This window comes from Sapajus apella, unplaced genomic scaffold (genome assembly GCF_009761245.1).
Source record: "Sapajus apella isolate SASKATOON/1434 unplaced genomic scaffold, GSC_monkey_1.0 scaffold72, whole genome shotgun sequence".
NCBI lineage: Eukaryota > Metazoa > Chordata > Mammalia > Primates > Cebidae > Sapajus > Sapajus apella.
The window spans coordinates 1,828,845-1,845,679 of NW_022437012.1; the positions used below are offsets into that span (position 1 = coordinate 1,828,845).

Here is a 16,835-nt window from a genome sequence, read left to right on the forward strand (position 1 = left end):
AGGCTGTGTGTGGGTCCTCCTGAGACACATCTAGGCACTCTGAAAAATATCTCAGTGAAACTTCTGTGGGGAAGTGCTGGAGGCTTGTGTCAGCAGGTGGGAGGCCCTGGTGACGTCTGTTAATGTGGATTCATTTGTCCCTCTGGTGCTGGACCTGAGCAAATTTGGGATGCACATACATCCTCTCATTGGATTCTTGTTATATCCCTTTGAGGTCAGCATAGCAAATATTGTAGACTCATTTTTTTTTTTTTCCCACAGAGGAAGAAACTGAGGCTATAGAACAAAAACTTGCTGAAGGTCACTCAGGTTGGGCTGTGGGACTTGTTTTCCTGCCCCGAGCCCAGCGTCCTTCCCACCATCCAACACTGTTTCCTTTCTTGGTACCTCCATTATTAGAACACCTGGATATTCTTAGCTAACAATGGATGACATAAATAAACACACGGTCATTTCCCCACATTTCCGCACAGGTCCTCTGCAGATGGCAAAGCCCTTTCTCTAAATGCACTGCATGAAAAGGCGTTTCAAAGGTTGGAAAGAGATCTTCAGCATTAATCATCATGGGACAGCGGAAACTGGCTTTGCAAGGGATGGACTGGGCTTCAGGGAAGGTGGACAGATCGAGATCGCTGTCAGGAGATCAGTGATGGAAAGTCAGGGCTGCCATCCCAGGGGCTTGGTGGAGGGCTTCTGCTGTGCCAGGGAACAGGTGTCTGGACTCGGTCTCCCAGGGCGAGCGCCGTCTGCTGCCAGCCCTTGCAGAGACTGGACTGAAGCTCTGAGTACATGATTTGTAGGCCAGGATCCTGCCTGCCCCTGAGGCTGAGGCCAACGTGGGGGTGGCTGCCTTTGAGGCTGGTCTAGAATTGTCCATGTATTTACTGAGCCAAGGAGGAAGAACCAAAATAGATGCTGGGAGAAAGCAAAGGTCAGGGGCTCAGAAAGGCAGGTCCTGTGTCAGGCTAGAAGGGGATAGTAGAATTGGGGGTGTTGGGGGGATGGTGTCAATAGTCAGTGGGGATGAGGACTAAGGGAAGAACCCCTCTCAAAGGACTCCTATGCCTAGCAGAGGGTAAGTGATCAATCGCTATTTGTTGAAGTAATTAATAGTTCAGCAACCAAGGACAGTCTTGTGGGGATAGGGGTGGCTCCTAAAAAGGGCCGTGGTAGGAAGGGTGGGGCAGGAAGCTCTATGTGGTTGAGCCCCTCTGGGGCCCTCAAACTCCAGCGTCAAGTATTCTGTCCTTTTGAGCCCGAGTGACACCTCTGATTTTTTACTCTATCTTGAGGGGGAAGCAGGCCCCCCACAAAGGAGTTGAATCCCCACAGATGAAGATACCTCACTGAGCCTTCATTTGTCAGCCAAAAAGGGAAAGGTAGGCATTTGTCTAATTTTCTCAAATTTTAACCAGCTAACAGGTTAGAGGTCATGTTTTAAGTGAAGAGAGAAAAAGAAAGGAGAAAGCAAGACACTTGAATTTGCTCAATGACTCAGAAACTTTAACCAAAACACTCAAAAATCAAGGCTGACCTTAATTGATTTGTTTAGACATTAACCTTTAGAAAAAATGTGTATACATAGAAAGAGTGTGTACATGTGTGGCCTTGAAAAACGTTTATGATTCATGGAAGGCGATAACTGCTTTAGCACAATCGCGTGGTTCAGTTTGAAGTCCAGCAGTTCTATGTATCCGTTGTGTGACCTTGATCGCTTGGTCCCAGGGTCCCTCCCATCCTTGCTGGGTGAGTGCACAGAGATGGACCAAAGTGCCAGTTCCAGCCCCCATTTTTGGCTTCTTGGCTCTCGAGGCACCGGATTTTCTGACTCATCAGGGGCATTCAGGTTCTGATGGCTTGGTTAGTCCTCAAGGATGCCCCTTGGCTGACCGGGTTGAGTTTTCTTTAGTTCTCAGCTTTCCTTGGTTTCTTAATTTCAATGTCATATCATCCCTTGGGATCCTGTTGGCCAGGCCCATCTCTGGAGGAGGGTTGACCTCAGCTTTCTGATTTTCTCCCTTACTTCCTTCCCTCCTTCCATGTAAGATGAGATGGTTGGACTGGACTAACTCCAGAATCCCTTCCCGCTCTGACTTCTCCATGGTTTGATGAAGGTGGCCACTGAGACATTTGGTCAGGGGCCCCTCTCTGAAACCACTGAGGACGGCATGTGGTAACTCCCCCTGCTATGTCCATACAGCTATTCTCCTATGAGAAGAGTTGATATGGCTTTCTGCACGAAGTGACAAAGCCAAAGAGCCAGACAGAAGCCATGGGAGAAAAAGGCAGGACAGAAAGCAGACAGCAAAGACCAACCTGCCCTCTGAGGGCATGCCCGTCTCATGCAGGGCTGTTTGCAAAATGGGTTTTCATCGTGTTCTCAGGCTTACAAGCAACTCATTGTTCTCAGAGAATAGCAGCTGCTACTGGGGAGTATTCAGCCTTGGGTGTGACCACTTAGGGAAGCGAGTTTTCAGCAGAAGGCCTGAGCCTTCCTCTGACAGGAAAGGAGGAAGTCATTCTGGGCAGGGGATTCGTTTTCTATTGCTGCTGTGACAAATTACTGCAAATTTAGCGGTTTCAAACAACATAATTTATCATTGTATAGTCCTGCAGCTCAGACACGAGCCTCACTTGGCCACAGGAGTGCATTCCTTTCTGGAGATTCTAGGGGAGAATGCATTTTCTTGTCAGTTGGCAGAATTCAGTTCCACAAGGTTGTGGGACTGAGGTCCCCATTTCCTTGTTGGCTGTCAATGGCGGGATCCCTGAGCTCCTTCTTGGAGGCCTCTCCCTGGTCCTTGTCTATGGACCCTGGTATCCCAGAACCAGCAGCAGCGCCCCTTCTCACACAGCCATCTCTCTACCATTCCTCAGTTTTCACCACTCTCCCTCTGACCACGAATGGGGAAGGTTCTCTACTTTTTTTTGTTGTTTTGAGATGGAGTCTTACTCTATCACCCAGACTGGAGTGACAGAGCAAGTGGCGTGATCTCTGCTCACTGCAACCTCCACCTCCTGGGTTCAAGCAGTTCTCCTGCCTCGGCTTCCCTAGTAGCTGGGATTACAGGCACCCACCACCACACCTGGCTAATTTTCGTATTTTAGTAGAGATGGGGTTTCACCATGGTGGCCAGGCTGGTCTTGAACTTCTGACCTCAAGCAATCCATCGGCCGCCTCGGCCTCCCAAAGTGCTGGGATTACAGGCATGAGCCCCCATGCCTGGTCAGTACTTTTAAGGACTTGTGTGATTAGATTGGACCCACCTAAACCACCCCAAGTAGTCTCTCCATCTCAAAATCTTTAACTGAGTCACAACTGCAAAAGCCCTTTTGTTTGCCATGTAAGGTCGCCTATTTACTGGTTCTGGGCATTAGGAAGTGGACATCTTTAGGAGGCCGCTAGCTTGCCACCCACTGGCAGCTTAGGCCATGTGATTTGCTGACCCTCTGCAGATGTTACACTGAGACAGCAAACCTTTTTCAGGTGACTCATACCACCTGTGCACATCAGGAGACAGAGTCATGTGAACTGCAGCAAACCAGTGCCAGCTGGGCATTGTGCAAAGCAGGACTTGAATGTGTCTATCACACGCACTTTGTGGTCAAAACATCAGATGCCCTGAGTAATTAGTGTTCACATGGCTTTGTGAAATACGGTTATGCAGCCTAGCTCATAAAGCGTTTTTATAGAGCTGGCACCAATGGAACCCACTCCGCTTGCTTTTCCTGTTCCAGCTTTTCTAGGCACAGTCAGGATCTCCGATGGAACTTCAACAATTGCCAGCTCCTGCATTCCCCTTCCACGACTGTGGGTGGCCCCTCTTGGCTTCTGACCGCAGACTGGGCCTGCAGAGGCAGTGTTACCAGACCTGAGCTCTTCCTCTGCATTTGCATTTGCTGTTCCCTGGCCTGCAATGCCCCATCCTTCCCACCTCTCCCAAGGGCCTAGCAGCCCCTCCTACACAGCCTTCTAGCCCCTTTCTGCTCAAAGCGCATCTGAGGACCTGAGAGCTGTAGGAAATGCAGAATCTCGGGCCCCACCGCAAATCTACTGAAGCCAAATTTTCTGTTTAACATGATCCCTGGAGATTCATAAGCATGTTAGTCTTCGCTGCACCCCTTCCTCACTACCCCTAGGCCCAGCCAAATAAACTCTTCTTCCCGTTCCCCTGTGTCCCTTTGGACTTCATTCATAACAAGGGAGTATAACTGGATGGTAAAAGGGACTTTCCTGTTATCTAGACATTTCAGCAGAGGCCTCAAAGACAGAACAAAATAAATAGGTGCAAGGAGGCGCACATCCGCACTAAGTTCTGAGATCCTGCCCAGGACGAGCTCGGTGAGTGGGAAATCTTCCTCTGTCAGCCCTTCACCCACTTCCAGCCTCAGATCAAGGCGTCAGGGAGGGTTTACTTGAAGAGGGTGGGCTGAGGGCTGTGTGTTCCCACCACCCCTGTTGCCCTTCCATGGGCTGGGGCAGCAAGTGCTTCCCCCTCACTTCAAGGAAGTGAGGAGAGCTGCACTGGGAGCTCTCCCCCTACTGGTCTGAGAAGTCAGGGCTGCTGTGGCCAATAGTGGCCTGCCCCAGGGGACAGTGGGGTGAAGTTGTGTGGCTCCTGGGGACCTGATGTGGGTGGTGGAGAGACTTCCTGGAGCCTTTTTGAAGGGGACTCCACCCAAGTGGGCTGCCTGAAAAGGCAAAGGGACTCAAGAGAGATGTGGGCCCCCGGAAAACCCTCAAGAGCTGCTGCGACCCTGCCCGACAACTACACACACCCAGCCTCATAGTGAAAGCTGTAGTTGAGGTAGGGTTGCCGGATTCTACAAATCAAAATACAAGACACTCGTTTAAATTTGAATGTTGGGTAAACAACACGTATGTTTTTGGTATATGTTGCATGAAATATTTGGGACATACACTAGAACATTTTTAATTTTTATCTATCTAAACTTCACATTCAATTGTGCATTCTGTAATTTTATCTGGCAACCCTAAGTTGGGAGCTTTACAGCTGAAGTTCAAGTGGCTTCTCCAAGAAACCAAAGGAAGCATGCCAAAGAGAATTCAGCCCCAATGTCCGCTCACAACCGAAGCAGTCAAGTTGCATCCTTTCTGCTCCCTCATCCTGGCCCCCTCACCTCAACCCTTCATCAGGACAGGGAGTGGGAGGGGACAGGAGAAGAAGATGACTACCTGCATCACTTCAGGCTTCTGAGCCAGAGAGAAGATGCTTTAACTTTAAACGAAATTGAACATTTTGATTATTACCTGGATCAGACACAGACATACAGCTACTGTTCTTATGACTTAAAGCGGCCTATGATGTCCACCTAAGACATCATGTCTTAGGTGGGGAAGGAAGCAGGTCCTGGAGCTGTTTGGAAAAGACAGTGGATGAAGGGAGAGTTGCTTCAAGAGTGTGCTCAGCTGAGTAGCAGTGGTCCCCAAACTGATGGCTTGTTTGCAGAGCCATCTTTCTCACTAGCATCTTAGCATTTGTTTGGGTCTCCAGTTCATGGCATGTGTAGTAGATGCTCAATAAATGTCTGACTGTGTTGTTTTTTTGAGACAGTGTCTCACTCAGTTGCCCAGGCTGGAGTACAGTGGTGTGATTGATTATAGCTCACTGCAGCCTCAAACTCTTGGGCTCAAGTGATCCCTCCTGTCTCAGCCTCCCTAGTAGCTGGGACTACAGGTGCATACCACCATGCCTGGCTAATTTTTATGTTTTTCTTTGTACAGACAAAAAAGAAAAAAATTGGGTCTTGTTCTATTGTCCAGGCTGGACTCCAACTCCTGGCCTTAAGTGATCCTCCCAGCTTGCCCTTCCAAAGTGTTGGGATTATAGATATAAGCCACTGTGCCTGGCCACGTCTGGGTGTTGAATGTTGACAGCTTCAGCGAATTGACCCTCTTTTCACCTACGGGGCTTATGAAGAGCGAATCTTTCTGGCATTGCATAATCCTTCCCAAGGGTACTTTAGCTGTGGTAAGCCTTGTTGTTCTAAAACATGCCAGGTATGATGACACAGATCAGCTGAGCTGGACTTAGAATCTTCTCTGAGAACATTTGCAGGCACTCAATGTTCACAGCGGGGCAGATCTAGGTTTCCAGGAACCTGAGGCTTACAGGAACTGGGATTCATTCTAAGAAAAAGAATATCAAATTACGAAGACAAAATTAGGCATCAATATGAATATTAATTTAGGATAAATCACAACAATCGCAAATCCTAAAAAGCTAACAAATACATCGCAAAATCTAGAAGGGTAACGATATTTTTAATTGGTTAACTTGGATAATCACTATAGCATGTTTTTTCTACATTTTTTTGCTATATATTTTTTCTATACTTTTTGGTCAATGCTCTTGTAGTAGTGGCCTATACAAGGGTTCCTGTTATTGTTGTTGATGTCTATGTTTTGTGATCAAATCACCAAGATTGCAAATCTTTTTTTCAGCACATTCATATGATTCAGCCTCCTTCATTAAATTGGGTTATTCAAACAATTAACTATACTGCAAATTTATCTCTTCCTTTTAATGAAGTACTACTTTGGCATAATCTGACTTTTATAATTATTCTCTCTTCTATCTTCATTATTTATATTTTCTTAGCTATTATGATTCTTCTCAATTTCATGCTTTTGTCTATCAGATTTTTTAGCGCCTATTGCGATAGAACAAAAGAGTTTTGGACATTTTATAACTTCTTCCAGTCCTTTATCTTTCAGTTTTTGTCTGAGGCCTCTACTAGGGTGTTTTCTTCTCAGCACATTTGATTTTTGTATAGTTAATAATTCTGAAATAAAGATATTCTCAAGAGCAGCTCAGATGCACTTGAAAATTGTGGAAATGTATTGAGTTACATACTGCATAATCAAATTACTTTTTTGCCACAAAGACTGGTGAGTATGTGTAGGGGTTTCATTACCCTGGAGTACTTTTTCTTTGCTTTTTTTCCCTTTCTTTCCATTTCTGTGGTAATTTGGTGCACAGTTTCACCAGGAACTGTGAGACTTCATGAGGACAGGAGGATCAGATACTGTAAGGGTAATCCGTTCGGTTGGCACGATAAATCTGTGGAAGACATCATATGAACAATGGAATCTTCTTTCTTTGCAGAGAAAAGTGGACAAGCATCCAATTTCCAAATCAATTCTTGGGATAAATTGGTATAACTTGTGGGAAGGCAGCTTGTCAATATGTATTGCAAGCTCTAAAAATATTTATGTCCCCTTCAAATACATGCACCTTCCTATAGTTTGACTGAGTAATTTGATTTAGGTATATTAATCTTAAGAAAATATTAACAACATATTCCTTAAACTTTTTTTTTTTTTTTTTGAGACAGAGTCTTGCTCTGTCGGCCAGGCTGGAGTGCAGTGGTCTGATCTCAGCTCACTGCAACCTCCGCCTCCCAGGTTCAAGCGATTCTCCTGCTTCAGCCTTCTGAGTAGCTGGGACTACAGGCATCACCACGCACAGCTAATTTTTTTTGTATTTTTAGTAGAGACAGGGTTTCATCATGGTTGGCCAGACTGGTTTCGAACTCCTGACCTCAAGTAATCTGCCCACCTTGGCCTCCCAAAGGGCTAGGATTACAGGCGTGAGCCAATATGCCCGGCCTCTTAAGATATTTTTGGAATAAGTTGCTCCAACAATATATGATTGGTTATTTAATTGGAAAACATCAACTTAATGGATATTTTTACTATTGAAGTTTATAGAAGGTTTGTTATATGTTAGAAAATGGCTCTTACATCACATTAAACAAAACAAAAACAAAATACAATATTGTATATACATTTTGATCTCAACTAGGTTAATACTAAACCCCATGCTCAGAAAAAATCCTGGAATATACTTATTTTAAAATGTGTACTCTCTATATAAGTATACTATACATATATATATCATAAACACCCTCCCATGTCAACAAATATAGATTGTGATATCATTTTTAATAGTTGTATAGTATTTTACTGTATGCATGAACAAAAATTTTTCTGATCTTTTAAGACATTCAGACAGCTTCAAATATTTTTCTGTTTTAAGTACACCACAATGAACTATCTTGTATATTAATCTTTAGCCAGTTTTCCAATTATTTCCTCAGGATAAATTCCTAGAAGTGAAATTGCTAGATCAAAAGCATTTTTAGGACTTTTGAAACCTATCGCTAAATGACCTTCCAAAGAGACTATAAATTTATGTGCCACCAGCAGCATAGGAGTGCATGGCCTTTCTCTGGTGCCTTTGCCAATGCTGACTCCTCAACTTGCTTTAAAATGCAGAAAATAACAAGAAAATATGCCTGCAATAGATTTGAAACTTATTAAATGCATGAAAGTTTTTATTACACAATCCTGGCTTGCTATAAAAATGTTGCTAGGCGTTAACATCCACTGCATAGTTACCAGGTCCCAGGCAATGTGTGACATGAGTTAATTCTCATAGTGCTGCAGATAACTCCATGCAGTGGGGGCCATCATCCATCAATTTCACATGTGAGGAAATGAGGCGCAGGGGTGCTAAAGGTAACACAGTCCAAGGTAATGAGGGAATGAGCTAAGATTTCAACCCAAGCCACAGCCTACATCAAACTGTACAGCTTCTCTCAGTCCCTGCTGAGATGTTCCTAAGCATGCAGTGAACCCTTCAGCTCAGGATACACCACGACACCGGAAATTCCTCTAGTCCATATTTGAGGATGACTCTTAGTTTAGGCAGAGGCCCCAGAGACAACCATTGAGAAGATGCCAAAACTCTACCTACTAGTGTGAGGTAGGCCACTTGCGCAGGACCTGCCAGGAAGGTATAAACCTGGCCTGCCAGCTCTAGCCCACTGGTCACTCAGGCTGAAGAATCATGAGAAAAGGGTTATTTGGGAGAGAGCTGAGTGTCAGGATGTGCCTGCTATTCTTGGGTCAGGTGACTGTTTCCTCCTGGTTTGCCTGGGGCTGTCCTGGCTTTAGCAATGGAAGTCTTGTATCCTGGGAAACCCCTTAGTCCTGGGCAAACTGGGTCAGCTAAGCACCATATTCCTGGGGGAAGGTTCTGGCACTTCCTTCCCACCTCAAGACAGGTGTGAGGGGCTTTGAGGGAGCCATGGGCCTGGGACAGAGCTAACACCCATGCATCAGACACCCAAAGGACCCATGCCAGGTCACACTGCTGTGCCTGCCTTCCTCCCTTCTCCCTCTGGGTCTGGCTTCAGAGGGTCTGAAACCCGTTAGTGAGAATGGGGGCTGGGAGTGGAGCCAGGAGAGAGGAGAAACTAGCAACACAGACCCCTGCTCCTCTTCAGGCTGCTTCTAAGGCTGGAGTAAGCCTCACTCAGATTGCGAGAGGAGACCGAACTTAACAACATTTAAAGTTCGATGTTACACTGGCTTGGACATTTTAGTCACAGAAATGAGACTTGAAAGAGCCAAGAAGCACTGTGGGAGCTGCCAGGGACGTCCCCTGGGGCTGGGGAGGAATGATCACAGAGGGCAGGGGAAGGCTGAAGCTGCTTATGAGCCAGCGCTGCGGAGGGTGACCCTCTCTACAACCGGGCTGCTTGGAGTGGCCACTATGGGCCCCACCGGGGCCTTGCCACCTCCTCCCAGCCAGGGGTGGAACTACAGTTGCTGCCATTCTACTGCCTAAGGGGCAGGGGTGGGAGGTAAGAAGCCAGGGTCCCCTCACTGCCCCCTGCCCATCAGGCTGTGGCAGGAGCCTTTCCCCACCCCAGATGCTGCCTCCTCAAATGGGGCATCCCAGCTCTCCAAACCGCTGGAGCCTGTCCTTCTCCTCCCAAGCAACCACAATGATAAATGACAGCTTGTTGATACATGTGAGACACCAAAATAGGTCCTTAATAGACATTGTCTTCTTTTGTCCTTTTAATTTACCAGTGAGGTATTGTTACCATTCTCATTTTTCAGAGGCGCAGAAAGGTTAAGAAACTTGCCCAGCTATTATGTAGCAGAGTGGACTTGAAATCAGTTCTGTCTCCATCCAAAGCACATGTTCAGTTCACAATTCTGCACAGCCTCCTAGCTCTCACCTAGCCTAACCTCCCAGCTCCCCACCAGGCACCTGGGAGGGACAGCTTCACACCGGGACCTTGGTGGGATAGCTGCGTTTCCATTATTCTTACTTGAAACCTGGAATGGGTTTTTTCATGGAAACAATATGATGAAGGGTTCCATCCACTGCACAGTGGTTACTTATTGGTTAAGTCGCCCTTTGTGACCTAGCCTGGGGTTCTGACCACACTCGATCATGTGATTTCCCAGGAAGAAAACACATCCTGGGTTCTAAATAGCAAATTCCAAACACACTGTTAGGACACAGCTTATTTGTGAGTTAGGGAATGTCTGCCTGTAAATGATTTTAATTTGTGTGACAAGAAAAATATACTGGGCTCTTTCATTATGCTACTTGGGTTGTTGGTTTAGAATAACACAGAAGTGAGGCTGCCCCACAGTTTGTCCTTCTACAAGGGCGTCATCTATTTGAATTATTCCGTCTCTTCAAAGAGTTTGTGGCTAAGTGTATGGTACTGAAGACGCGTGTGGTTTAGTGAGTGAATTAGGAGTCAGGAGATGTGGGTCTAGCCCTCCCTTTGCCCTTAACCAGCTGTGGGACTTTGGGTGAGTCACTTTACCTCTCAGGGCAGTTGCTTCCCAATCTGTACAATAAGGAGGTGACTCTCAAGAATCCCCAAGTTCCCTTGCAGTCCCCAGATCCCACAAAGAACACATAGCCTCAGGTGCGAACTGCAAATGAGAGGTCTGCTCAGAAATCAGATTTCTTTCTTTTGCTTCCCTTTGTAATTTTTCTAGAAAAATTCTTTGGCATTGGTGTTCTTGGGCTATGGCAGATGAAAAAAAGAGACAGTCAGGTTCTTTGGGGTTAAATGGAGCATTTAATGAAGGTTAAGCAAAAAGATGTGTGCTGGGCCTTTTTCTCACGTTGGATGTTTGGCTAATCGATCAGTGGATCCTGGCACCCGAGTGACGACCTGCATTGAAAAGGCGGAACTTGGCTCTCCTGCCCTGCCAGCTGTAAGAGCTTGAAAGCGAAGCTATGGGGGGAATGTCTTTCATTTCCCCCTGGAAGCTGGGAGGACGTTCAGCTTAGCATTGCCAACTGTGTAATGTGGGCTTGCCTCTAAAAGAAGCCTTTTTCCTTGGACGTCTTTCAGGCCGCAGTATTCCCTTTGGCACCCCCACCCACTTGGAACAAAGCCCGATGTAAAGTCTGGGTGCAACTCAGACCGGCCTGGGAAAGAATTTATTTAATAAATGGTGGAAAGTGGCTTCCTTACTGTGTCTTCAGTGGCTTTTTTTATAAAGCATTTGGTCTGTCTACTGGTCGGCTTTTGCCCCATCTCTTTCCACAAAGATGGCTTATAGCAAGGACACTGACAACAACACGATGCTGGGAAAACAAAGAAGTAGAGGTTTAGGCCTGAGAAAACTAGGAGTAGAGAATCAAGATTAGATAAAGAGGAGCATAGATGTGTAGTTTAGGAAGGCCAAGTCGTTGTTACAGTTGAAATTCAAATTCAGTTAGCTAAAATGTTTCTAGTGTCAAAGGCAGAATGGGCCACACAGTTGCATAATGCTTATTATTGGGGAGAAAGAAAAGATTCCACTTATTCAGAGGAATGTTCTCTTGCCTTATTCCTTTAATAAGTATCTATGAAAGGTCCACCATATGCCAAGCGCCATGCCAGGTAATCAAAGATGAAAGTGTTGCACTCAGCCGCCAGGAACTCAGTGTCTAAAGGGGACTGGGTGAAGGAACTGTATTTGTGTGCCTGCTATGTGTCAAATACTATGCATTTAGTTATGCAGTCTCTGTACATTAGACACTATGCATTTAATTATGTACATATATCAGACACCATGCATTTTCATTTAACCCTCATAAGCACTCATGGCAAGTAGATATTGTTATCTCTTTTTTACAGATAAGAAAACGGAGTCTCTTCCCGTAGCTGGTAAGTATCAAAGTTAGGACTCAAATCAAGGCCGTTCTCTCTTTTATATGGTGCTAGACTGTTGCATTATTTATTTTCTAACTTGCATTATTTGTTTTCTCTTCCTTTTCTTTTCCTTTTCAGAAACAGGGTCTTGCTCTGTTGCCCAGGCTGGAGTGTAGTGGAATGATCATAGCTCACCACAGCCTTGACCTCTTGTGCTCAATGATCTGCCTACCTATCCCCTCCTAAGTATCTGGGACTACTGGTGTGTGCCCCTGCACCCGGCTTATTTTTTAAATTTTTTTGTAGAATTGGGGTCTTACTGTGTCGCCCAGGCTGGTCTCAAACTCCTGGCCTGAAACGATCCCCCCAGCATGGCCTCCCAAAGTGTTGGGATTATAGGCTTGAGCCACCACAGCTGGCCCCCTGTTCTCTTTCTAACTGAACTTCAGCTTTGTTTAATTATTTAACACTCCTCAAAATAGCTAACATGGGCCAAGGGTCAATTACCCTATTTCTGACTCTCGTGGGCAGGATGGGAAGATTGATTAGCCAATCACAATAATCCCCAGTGCTTGGTTTAAGAATCTGGCTTAAACCAATTATGTGACATTCTCCTGGTGATTGTCTTAGGTCTAGGATGACATAAGCAGGCCCAATAAGACTGAAGGAATGGTCATCAATTCCATGTTTTGGTGAAAGGCTTTTCTATCTCTCTTGCTGGAAATAAACTAGTTGGTATGTTGCTGCTGGCAGCCCTTCTGTGACTCTGGAGGAAGCTGACTTTTCTGATACCAACTGTTCTGACACCAACTGGTGTACTGTAATATGAGTCTCCAAATGCAAATACAAATACCCAGAGTTAGTGCAGACTCCACACATTAAAGGGCACAGTCCCCTACAAGACTGTTTCACTTCAAATGTCAGCCACAAGGTGGGATCTCAGACCACCAGCATTTCTGAGCAGCTGGCTACAAATCTGGGTGTTCCCACAACCTGCTCAGGTTCAATCATTCACTAGAAGGACTCACAGAACTCAGGAAAGCCTACATGATTACAGTTTTATTATAAAGAATATCAATCTGGAGCCCAGGGCAAGGTCTAAGAGCTTCTAGAATGCAGGGCTTCTGGGCCCTCTCCCCATGGAACCGGGGCATATCACTCTCCCGCTGCATCAGCATGTTCATTAACCAGGAGCTCCACAGAGCTTCCACATCCAGAGTATTTATTAGAGTGCCATTCCATTGGCATGACTGAACATTGGCCATGGGATTGAACTCAATCTCCAGCTCCCCTCCCTTCCTTGGAGGTAGGGTTGGCTCAGAACCCCAACCCTCTAATTATGTGGTTGATCTTTCTGGTGACCAGTCCTAATCCTGAACCGTCTCAGCATAAACTCAGGTGTAATCCACGGAGCTCATGAATAACATACTCCTATCCCTTAGGACATTCCAGAGATTGTAAGAAGCTCTGTGCCAGGAACCTGGGACAGAACCAGACAAATTCTTTATTATACAATCCTGACCTTCAGACAAAGCTGAAGGTTATCGAGAAAATACTGATAGAACAGAAGAGAAGCAAAACCGGAGCCACACTGCTCTGCACTCTCTGAAATATGAGCTAGCACTGTCTTCATTATTTATGCCAGTTTGGGTTGGGTTTCTGTCACTTGTAGCTAATTGATCTTACATTGATTATTATACGTTGAACTGCGAGAAACAGAAAGCCCAACAAAAAATAACTTAATTAGAACTTCTATTATTCCATGAAATGAAAGCCTGGAGGTAAAACGGTTCTAGAGTTTTCACTTTCACTCAGGGCTGGGACGAGGCTAGCTCAAAATTTCAAGAGTCCAAAAAAATTCAATGAGCAAGAAAAATAATATGTATGGTGACATTTTAAAAATGAAAATTAATGCAAAATTGACTGAATAAAAAATCAAAATTTTAAGTAAAGACAATCAGCATTACTGATTTTTCTTTTGCATTGGGCTTCAATATCGCTCAGCATGGCTCTGTTACTAATCCTACCTTTATTTAAAATTTTGATATTTTCTCAAAATTTTGGATATTTGCATTATTTTTATCTTTAAAACTGTTAATCCTAGGCCAGGCACAGTGGTTCATACCTATAATCTGAGCACTTTGGGAGGCTATGGTGGGAGGATTGCTTGAGGTCAGGAGTTCAAGACCAGCCTGGGCATCATAGGGAGACCCTCTACAAAAAAGATACAAATTAGCCAGGTATGATGGTGCATGCCTGTACTTCCAGCTACTAAGGAGGCCAAGGTGGGAGGATTTCTGGAGCCCAGAAGTTCGAATCTGCAGTGAACTATGATTGCACCACTGTACTCCAGCCTGGGTGACAGAGCAAGACACTGTCTCAAAAAAAAAAAAAAAAAAAAAAAAGAGATCCAAGATGGCTGATCACTAGCAGCTCGGGATTGTAGCTCCCAGGGAAAGTGCAGAGAATGAGAGGACGCCACACTTTCAGACAAATTTTTGATGCTCACGCACCAGGAGATTCCCAGCGGAGGAGCCCCATGGGTCGCCAGCGCAACTCTTGTGGCCGGCAAGGTGGTTTTGCCGCTGCCTTGGTGCGGTGGTTCTTGGTGCAGAGTCAGAAAAGCACCATCAATCAAAATGCCACCGTTTTGGCCAGCGCAGTGGGTTGCTCAGATTTTAGCACTGGGAATCAACAAGTTGAACATCCACTCAGAAACCCAATTATAAAGACAGTAATTATAAAGACCACAGAAGGATAAATTTATAATGAAGGGAAGAAAACAGCCTAAAAAGGCTGAGAATACCCAAAATCAGAACGCCTTTCCCTCTACAGGGGATCACAGTTCCTCATCAGCAACAGAACAAGGCCTGATGGAGAACGAGTGTGTTCCATTAACAGAAGCAGCCTTCAAAAGGTGGGTGATAAGAAACATCTGTGAATTAAAAGAGCTTGTTCTAACCCAATGCAAAGAAACTAAGAACTTTGAAAAAAGGTTTGATGAAATGTTAACAAAAATACACAATTTAGAGAGGAATATAAGTGAATTAATGGAGCTGAAAAACACAACATGAGAACTTCACGAACTATGCACAAGTTTTAACAGCAGAATCGATCAAGCAGAAGAAAAGATATCAGGGCTCTCTGCACCTCCTGTTTGCCGGAAAGCCGCATCTAGTCTATCGCCAGCCACATCCCTGAGACACCATGGGGAAGGTGAAGGTCGGAGTTAACGGATTTGGTCATATTGGGCGCCTGGTCACCAGGGCTGCTTTTAACTCTGGCAAAGTGGATATTGTCGCCATCAATGATCCCTTCATTGACCTCAACTACATGGTCTACATGTTCCAGTATGATTCCACCCATGGCAAATTCCATGGCACTGTCAAGGCTGAGAACAGGAAGGTTGTTATCAATGGAAATCCCATCACCATCTTCCAGGAGCGAGATCCCTCCAAAATCAAGTGGGGCGATGCTGGTGCTGAGTACGTGGTGGAGTCCACTGGCGTCTTCACCACCATGGAGAAGGCTGGGGCTCACTTGCAGGGGGGAGCCAAAAGGGTCATCATATCTGCCCCTTCTGCTGATGCCCCCATGTTCGTGATGGGCATGAACCATGAGAAGTATGACAACAGCCTCAAGATCGTCAGCAATGCCTCCTGCACCACCAACTGCTTAGCGCCCCTGGCCAAGGTCATCCATGACAACTTTGGTATCGTGGAAGGACTCATGACCACTGTCCACGCCATCACTGCCACCCAGAAGACCGTGGATGGACCTCCGGGAAACTGTGGCGTGATGGCCGTGGGGCTCTCCAGAACATCATCCCTGCCTCTACTGGAGCTGCCAAGGCCGTGGGCAAGGTCATCCCTGAGCTGAACGGGAAGCTCACTGGCATGGCCTTCCGTGTCCCCACTGCCAACGTGTCAGTGGTGGACCTGACCTGCCGTCTGGAAAAACCTGCCAAATATGATGACATCAAGAAGGTGGTGAAGCAGGCGTCGGAGGGCCCCCTCAAGGGCATCCTGGGCTACACTGAGCACCAGGTGGTGTCCTCTGACTTCAACAGCGACACCCACTCTTCCACCTTCGATGCTGGGGCTGGCATTGCCCTCAACGACCACTTCGTCAAGCTCATTTCCTGGTATGACAATGAATTTGGCTACAGCAACAGGGTGGTGGACCTCATGTCCCACATGGCCTCCAAGGAGTAAGACCCCTGGACCACCAGCCCCAGCGAGAGCACGAGAGGAAGAGAGGCCCTCACTGCTGGGGAGTCCCTGCCACAGAGTCCCCCATCACACTGAATTGCCCCTCCTCACAGTTTCCATGCAGACCCCTTGAAGAGGGAGGGGCCTAGGGAGCCCCACCTTGTCGTGTACCATCAATAAAGCCCACTGTGCTCAGCCAAAAAAAAAAAAAAAAAGAAGAAGAAAAGATATCAGAAGTCAAAGACCAGCTTAATGAAATAAAACAAGATGACAAGTTTAGAGAAAAAAGGATAAAAAGGAACGAGCAAAGCCTCCAAGAAATATGGGACTATGCGAAAAGACCTAATCTACGTTTGATAGGTGTGCCTGAATGTGATGAAGAGAATCAATCCAAGCTGGAAAATACGCTTCAGGATATTATTCAGGAAAACTTTCCCAACCTAGCAAGGCAGGACAATATTCAACTCCAGGTTATACAGAGAACACCACAAAGATATTCCTTAAGAAGACCAACCTCAAGGCGCATAGTCGCCAGATTCACCAGGGTTGAAATGAAGGAGAAAATACTGAGGGCAGCCAGAGAGAAAGGTCAGGTTACCCATAAAGGGAAGCCCATCAGACTCACAGCAGATCTCT

General features: G+C 45.9%; 1 long non-coding RNA gene and 1 pseudogene across 2 annotated transcripts; both read left to right on the top strand.

Annotated features, from left to right (window-relative positions):
* The first annotated feature begins 226 nt into the window (after positions 1-226).
* On the top strand, positions 227-11,324 carry LOC116531742. The gene is made up of 3 exons (XR_004260560.1): positions 227-1,379; positions 4,246-4,342; positions 10,995-11,324. It is a non-coding gene; the product is annotated as an uncharacterized LOC116531742 (long non-coding RNA).
* Positions 11,325-15,166: 3,842 nt separating this feature from the next.
* LOC116531743 lies at positions 15,167-16,414 on the top strand (annotated as a pseudogene). Its single transcript, XR_004260561.1, has one exon. The product of XR_004260561.1 is annotated as a glyceraldehyde-3-phosphate dehydrogenase pseudogene (transcript).
* Positions 16,415-16,835: the final 421 nt, after the last annotated feature.